The sequence below is a fragment of the Aulonocara stuartgranti genome (assembly GCF_965226115.1).
Source record: "Aulonocara stuartgranti genome assembly, chromosome: 18".
Taxonomy (NCBI): domain Eukaryota; kingdom Metazoa; phylum Chordata; class Actinopteri; order Cichliformes; family Cichlidae; genus Aulonocara; species Aulonocara stuartgranti.
The window spans coordinates 23828819-23836862 of NC_138954.1; the positions used below are offsets into that span (position 1 = coordinate 23828819).

An 8044-nucleotide genomic window follows, 5' to 3' on the forward strand; every position below is an offset into this window, starting at 1 on the left:
TCAGAATAACTGGAACCAAAGCTAAAAATAATCCTCCCAGTCTATTTTCACCTAACTGCTCTAAACACAGCCACAAACCTCACTTGTTATTCTGTGGCTTTCATATTTCGATTGCTCTCTGAAATCCGCGCAGATCTGGACTCGAGCTGTAAAAAGAACGACAGATTTTCACATCCTCTCTGGACCTCGCGCCTGAAAAAGCCGACAAACCACAGACTAGATAAAATAGTGCTGACCATTGCATCTTTTCCTGCCTTTGCATAAACCACATGTTTTCTGCTTTATATGAACATTTTTGTCTAGCAGTTACTACTAATCATGAGTTTTTTGATTCCTAATATAGTGTTTGTAAAGCCTCATTGGCTTATCATTTTAAAGGAAAGTGATAAGAATTTTATTTAAATTCTGCTCTTTGCATCTTATCTTGCATCTTATAGCATGAACTGGAGTAATAAATCCCACACATCTGGTTGGCTGCCTATACACTCCGACGCTAGAGTAAATCCCAGAAATATATCACGTGGGCGCCATCGAGCTTCTCACTTATCTTGTCCCTTTTTTAATTTCTAATTTAAATAAAAGTTTTAGTATTTTGAAGCATTATTTAACTTTATCGGGTCTAAAGCATGTAATGTTTTCACCATGTAGAGTTGCGTCTGTGTGTAACTGCAACAAACTGTTGAGTCATTTGCTTTAGCAACAACAACCACAGAGAAAAGTTTGGGTGCTGTGTCTGTCTGTCTGTCTGTCCGTCCGTGGTAACATGTTTGAAAGCACACATATTTCTTTGTCTAGGGTAAATATACTATGATATCATGTCTGTGATATGAAAAATGATTGGTCTCGCCGCTGGTTGCTATTCCATAACTACATGACCTTTAGTTTAAATTGCTGCTGAATTTTATGATGACTTGGTCAGCAAAATAGTTTTCCTTATTCAAACAGGAAAAAAATTCAGAGAAACCACTGCAACCTGTGTTTGGCCAGGGGTGTCAAACTGAAGTCCTGGGGGCCAGAATTGGCACGCCCAAGACTCCAATCCAGCCCCAGTGGAAAATGTGAAGGAGAGCATTGATTTTGGACTTCTCACTGTATTTTTTGTTAGTTTTACAGCTTTAACTACTGATAGAGACCTCCCCCATGGCCATTTAGACTGCACTAAAAGTAATTAAGTTATAGAAAAACAATTAATTGATAGAAATTGAGAGCATTTTTATAGTGGGTCCACAATAAAAAAACAAACAAACAAAAACAACAAAACTAAAAAAAATAAATGACTTTGCTTTATTATTGCAGGACAGTCTTTGCAATAATCTGCCAGAACCTTTTAGGTAATTTTACACATTTATTTCTTCATGTTAGTATTTTTTTTTCTTTACTCCAGCAGAAAAACTGAGATGTACTGTTGAAACTGCACTTCATTTTTTCTCATATGAAGACATCTCAAAGATTCAGTGTGTAGTTAAACGTTTTTGCACAAAAAGGGGAATTCCAAAGATATGTGTGTCCATATCCATATCTGTAGTTTGATTTTTAAAACCTTGGATTTATTTTGGACGCATTGTTTAGCAAAATACTAAAAACATAACATGATGTCAATATCTACGCAAGTTAAATGTTTCTAGATTTGATTTAGGACCAAGTGAAGAATTTCCAGTGAGAGAAAAAGGACAATACTGAACACACACGACTCACAAAACCTCAGATAGACTGCCCACACTTCTCTCCAAAGGTCAAAGTAAAGCCTCATCTGTAACTACAAGAGAACACCATAAAACAATCTAATCTAATCACAAACTTGATTACCTTGGACTGCTGTCAAAATTTGTACAGTGTTTTCCAGCGTGGTTGTGATATGAGATGTGCCAATAATAGTAGCAATCAAACATGTGTAACATAGATAATCGTACCAGGAGGGAGTGGATTAAATTTAAAAAAAAAAAAGGTTTGTTACTCTCCTCCAAAATGGGAGATAACAGATAACACTGACATGTTGCTACCATCCAGTCATTTCTGTTTACAGTCAGACTGTATCAAAAAGCAGCAGTAGCAGTATGCTGACTTTTAGCTGTACATCGTTATACAAAAACAGAGACAGAAATCAAAAGAGACAGCTTGCTGCATACAACAACTGGAGCAAAATGCGCAGGCCTTTCTATAAATGTGTCCCGTGATTAATCTGGCAAAACGTACACGTCTTCTTCTTGACAGTCATGTGATTGGTCATTAATGTATATGGCCTCATCTATGACGTCGCACTGCAGGTACACGTCGTCATCAGGTTCGACTGGGAACCTTTGAAAAAACAGTAAATGTGATGGAAAACAGTCTCGTTAGGTAAACTGTAAAAGTTTTTGGGTTTCTGTATTTGTCTATATCACAACAGGATTGTGCAAAATGGGGAAACTGACACACACACACACACACACACACACACACACATTGTTTCTTAATCCACTTCCGTCCGTTGCTTTTGAGCTTCTGCAGTTTCATAAGTGTTCCAAGAAATACATTTTATGAAAATCTACACGTAGAAAAAACAGTTAATGCAGCTCACCTGCTTTGGTTTGAAGCTGCCATGCTGTAGCCGCAAGTTTGAGGTTTCAGGTTTTCATAGATAGAAGATTGTCCTATTGACTCCTCTCGAATCATACCAGTATATTCATGGGAATCTGCTTGTGGGGTCTCTGAGTGATCCTCCTTTTCTTGCGCTGTTCTTTGTCTAAACGGCATCACATTGGCGATTATAGAGTAGAATTTATAAATGATTACACCAACTATGATCGCAAGCAGCAAAAAGAAGACCCCAAGCCCGACTCCTAGATTTGTAGAAGAGTTGGAGGAACTGTCACTGACTGTGTTATTTCCTCCTGTGCCATTGGTATACATGGTCTGCAATTATGGATAAAGAAACAAAATGGTTCAAAAAGCATGGCTGAAACAATAATGTGATAATCTGTCAAACTACAGCACAAGACAGTGTTTAGCAGTATAGCTGAGATGGAAAGTTAAAGGTTGATTCTAAACTAGAGACCTTCCACTGTTAAAATGTAACATTATAAATATATGATTAAGAATACAAGTTTAAAAAACACAATAAAAATGGATTAAAATGAACAAAACAGTCAAAGTTGACATGTTAAATCAATATGATTATGTAAGCCAAGTCAAGCAGCAGAGGTTAAGTCAATAAAAACACTCATGTTACCTTGAAGTGCTGCTTCAGTGTTGTGGGTCAAGGTCTGCGGCGTGAGCGTAATCATGTAGCTCACCATAAGCACCGTTCGTTAGCTTTGTTGAAGTTCCCTTTATTGAAATCATGGAACTGAGCAAAAGAGACGAAACTAGAATATTTCCTGTAAAAGCTCAGGCTGAAAATAGAAAGCTGCTGACAAGAGCTTAAAAAAAGTGTGATAGTAAACTTTGTGACTCAACAGGCGAACACTCTTCCTGCTTCTACTGAGGTACATCCAACTTTAGCTTCACTTGGTTGGTTATGACCAATATTGTTTTTTGAACAGCAGAGAGTTTAGGTTAAATTGATACTTCTTTCTTTCTCTTTCCAAAAAGTCTCAGATTCACCCAACAGAAAAGTCTTTTTTTGTGTGATTCAACTTATCAGAGAAAAACAACTTTAACTTTTTTGCGCCCTTTTCTCTCAGATGTAAACCCTTCAAGCTGTGTTGATAAGGGATTCTCATGATGCCGTTAAAGTGAAACTGTGCTACCAGCACACTCTCTAACAGACATAAACAGGATCAAACTGCCACTTGGTTCAACAGGACCTTTGCCTCCCCCTGCTGTCAGTCTTAGTCTCCACATACAGAACACGCTCATGCTTCATAACCTCTGCACTTTAATTCTGTCTGTGGATATTTGACCATACACCTTAATAACTTGTGAATTAATGACGCTTCGTTAAGCTTCTGCTGCTACTTTGCCACTATCTGAACCAAATCAACTGGAAGATCCTTTATTTGTCTCTGTCGACCAACAAAAGTCACGCTGCCTTAAAAAACTCTGTTGAAACACTTTCTCACACCACTTACAAGTTTAAATTTGTGTTCTTGAATCAACATAAACACTTGGAACGCAAAGCTGTGCTTGTGACAAGGATTTAAAAATGGCAATGTTTATCTGAGTCAGTCTCAAAAACTATCCGATTACTTTTGTGTTACCCAGAGGAAGAAACATATTAACATTTGTGACCTGCAGAGGAGTGAAGTAACAAAGTACAAATACTTTGTTAGTGTACTTAAGTTGACTTTTCAGGTATCTGTACTTGAGTAGTTTTTTTTTTTTTTTTTACTTTTACTCCCTACAATTTTAAACTAATATCTGGACTTTCTACTCCTTACATTTTCAAAACACACTCGTTATTTTTGGTTTTAAGGCATTTGAGGGGTCACTGGCCCTCAAACATCAAGCCTAAAAAGTAACACATGAAAATCCTTTTCGTTTATTAGTCACCAGAGGATAGAAAGAGACCAAAGAGGCACAATCGTGTGGCAAAGTCAGGGGTTCAAGTGGGTTGTATTTTCTTTTTCTGTTTTTCTTTTTTTTTGGTACAGCACCGGGACGACTGCAGTATCCATAGGTTGCTGTACTTCAGCATCTGGCTACTCCCACAGAAGACAAGCGAGCATAAAGGCAGTAACATTTTTTAAGTGACAGGTCATTTCAAATACAGCATTTCTATCAGCAAGCATGCAGACTGTTTGTGTGCAGGTTATCTGCACACAAACAGATGAAAAGGTCCAGCTGCTGTTTTTGACAGGGAGAGAAAAGAGCGCTAACTTCACTCGAAGATGGAGAAAGATAAGAAAGACAGAAGAGGAAGAAGAGAGGTTATATTTAAAAGTAAAGACGGCTCAGTGGTGTTTGATAAACTGGAAAGTTAAAGCTTAAATGTAGCTCCTCATGTTTTTAAATCAGATACTGGGTCTGTATATGTGACATTATGGTTTTTCATATTGTGAAACGTGCAAAACAAACTGTGGCTAACTGTGTTATTTAAAGGTAGCATGAACATCCTCTGCAGGTTAGTGCAGGTTAAACAGGTTGATTTTGCTGCACTGTGATGGGTTTAACGTGTGTGTGACTTGTGCACACTGGGTGTCTAGGAAAAAGTTACCACTGACAGTATCCAATCAGTGGTAGAGGATGGAAGTCAGCCAGGGAAACTCTACAAAGAGCAGCAGGTCAGCTGGACACAGCATGTAGATTAAGGAAATCTGAGCTGTGCTTCTTTTCACGCTGAGTCATTAAACTGATTTTTCGGCTTTCTTTACCTGCTGAGTCTCACTTTAACCCCTGACTGTACCAATGTTCCTGTTTAGAAGCAAAGAAAATAGAGCTAGTTTTAAATTTTCCTTCTTTTCCCCAGATTTTGTTTTTCTAATTAATTGATTCAGGCTAAGTTTTTATTCCCATCTTCTGATAGTATTTTATTATTACATTATTACAGCACAAGGTTCAGTTAGCTTTGCAGAATAAATAAATGAAAAATGTGGTAGAAAAAGAGCTACTTTCTTACTTCACAGCCTGTCATTTTTCATTTTTAGTTGAGTGAAGAATTTGAATCAGTACTTAAAGTGGTCTTGAGCAATAGTTCTTGGGGTTTTCAGGAAGTCTTTTTAAAGTTTTTCTCTGGTAATTGGTTGCATTTTCAGGTCAGTACTATTTTTGGAGATCCTTATTACGCCATTTAGCAGTGACCTATGAATCATTCAAGCACAAAAAGCCATCTAACTGAAGGGATGAACCAGTGTTGCGTCTACACATAACAGCCAACAAAACAAGGAACCGCTTTTAAATTGAATATTTGGACAATTTGTTAAAAGCAGCCTGTTACAAAAACATTTTTTCTAATTTCTTTTGTTGAATCTATGAAAAATATTGAATATAACACAGTTTGATAAACATAAAATAATATTTTGCTCCAACAAAGTGATTCCCAAAACACTATTAGCCAAAAACAGCATATCTCAACACGGTGTGTAGTGCTTCCTTAAAAAATTTGAGGAAACTGGGCGAGAGGAGGATGAAAGAAGAAGTAGCAGGAATTTAAAAAGACAAAACAAAAATATCTACAGCAGATAAGCAGTATCTGAAAGTCATGACCTTAAGAAGTAGTAAAAAAAAAAATCCAACAATGACCTGACACAGGACCTGATAGATACAGCTGGTCCTTGGCAGTCCAGTCCAGTTGATCCACCTACTGTTCATTGAAGTCTCCTCAAAAAGGGCAACTGTCAAGAAGCCATTCTTAAGGAAGGGAAACAGAGAGAAAAGGCTGAGGTCTGCCAAATTTTACAACACCTGAGCTGACAATCAGAGTCAACAGGTCTGATCAATTAATTCAAATGTAACAGGTTTGGTTTAAATCATCAACAGGATAGAAGCACAACAGTGTCTACAGCCATCTGTAAAACATGGTGGAGCCCCTGTCATGGTTTGGGGCTGAATTTCAGTCAATGTTGTTGTGGATTTTGCCAAAATGGTTGGAGGGAAAAAAATTGCCATCAAATTTTGATGTACCATACAATACCGTCTGGGAAAATTCTGAATGGCAATGACTTCATTTTTCAGCACAACAATGATCCCAAACCCAGTCATTGCAGTAAAAGCATATCTGAATAGAAAAACACACAGTGCAACACTATCAGTCATGGGCCGGCCTCTTCAGAGCCCAGACCTCAAGTTTATTAAAAGCGTGTGGGATCATCTTGACAGAAACAGGTATTGTGGCTTTGGCATTGTAACTGTGCATCTACTAGATGGACTGAGTTCAGATATAGAATATTATTATAGTCAAAGGTTTAATCCATTTGTCCACCAAGGCCCAGTCATGAACTAGTGACCCAACCAGACTGTTCATGCGGATCACCTTGTGTTACCTGGCACATGCCTTCATATGTTTTATATGGTGTTAAAAGATTAAAAAGGTTTTTGGAGGTGTTTCAGAGGAAGATTTGGTACCATTTAAAAGGCTTGGCATACCTGAAAAAAAAGAAAACCTTTCTTATTTTATTGATAATTAATATTTGCCATCTTAGTACACTCTGCTGGAGCAGCATGCATGCTTCAGGACAAGTCTAACTACATTAAAGGAGCAAAGCACAAAAGACAGAATAATGTTACTTATCAAAGACTATGGGGTTCACCAAACTCTCTATCATTTATATCTGTTACCATCTCATCAGCGTTTTGTGAACAACACGGAGCCAGAGTGTGAAATTTGGTGTAGATGTTTAAATGACTTTCAGACTTTGAGCTCGGCCGATAAAGTGAAGTGAAACGTTCTTTCAGCTGTGCACTAAAGCTGAGATGTCGCTGCATGCTGGGCTGTTATTGTCACCGCAGCATGTTTGCATTAGATAAACATTAACAATATCTGACAAAGGACAGCTGGATACAGAAATCCTCCACATGCATTTCCCCCCGTTTTAAAAGGGAATTACATACAGGCTCAACTTAAAGCCTCTTGCCCCTTGGAGGCTTATTGAACAATAAAAATAAATAAATAATAATAATCCTGTGTTCAGACTCCTATCCTCCACCTGCCCTGGAGTCACTTCTTTTCCTATGTTACCATGGTTACATTACAACCAAATTACACTCAACTTAATGGCAGGTGAAACAGCTCCACTGTGTCTTTAGTGTCTGAGAACAAGAAACAATAATTAGGTGCGTTTATCCTTAAAACAAAACAAATGCTCCAGATGTTTTGTGTTTCGTGCGAACTTCAATCTGCAAGTAAGCTATTTTCACTGCGCTCCACACGGAGTCATAAATTAAAATCAGAGGGGGGTTTTTTGGAGGGGGGGGGGGGGGGTGTTAGGGGGGATGAAGCAGTGCAGGTGAAATTAAAAATCCCAATGCAGCCAAAAAACAGGTACGGACACGCAAAGACCTTTTCTTTTTCTCTTTCCCCTGCAGACGGATTCGTTTGTCATCGATGGCACAAATACCACATTTGTTTTTCACAAAAAACTCGTTTGTCTTCAGCGAATGTGTAGTCCATACAGCTTTTGTATCTGCT

The 8044-nt window shown here is 38.0% G+C and overlaps 1 long non-coding RNA gene across 1 annotated transcript; it reads right to left on the reverse strand.

Moving 5' to 3' along the window:
* Nucleotides 1-1261: 1261 nt before the first annotated feature.
* On the reverse strand, nt 1262-3524 carry LOC309694087. The gene is made up of 3 exons (XR_014272793.1): nt 3209-3524; nt 2558-2892; nt 1262-2295 (listed from the first exon to the last, which is right to left on the reverse strand). It is a non-coding gene; the product is annotated as an uncharacterized lncRNA (long non-coding RNA).
* Between the last annotated feature and the right edge of the window lie 4520 nt (nt 3525-8044).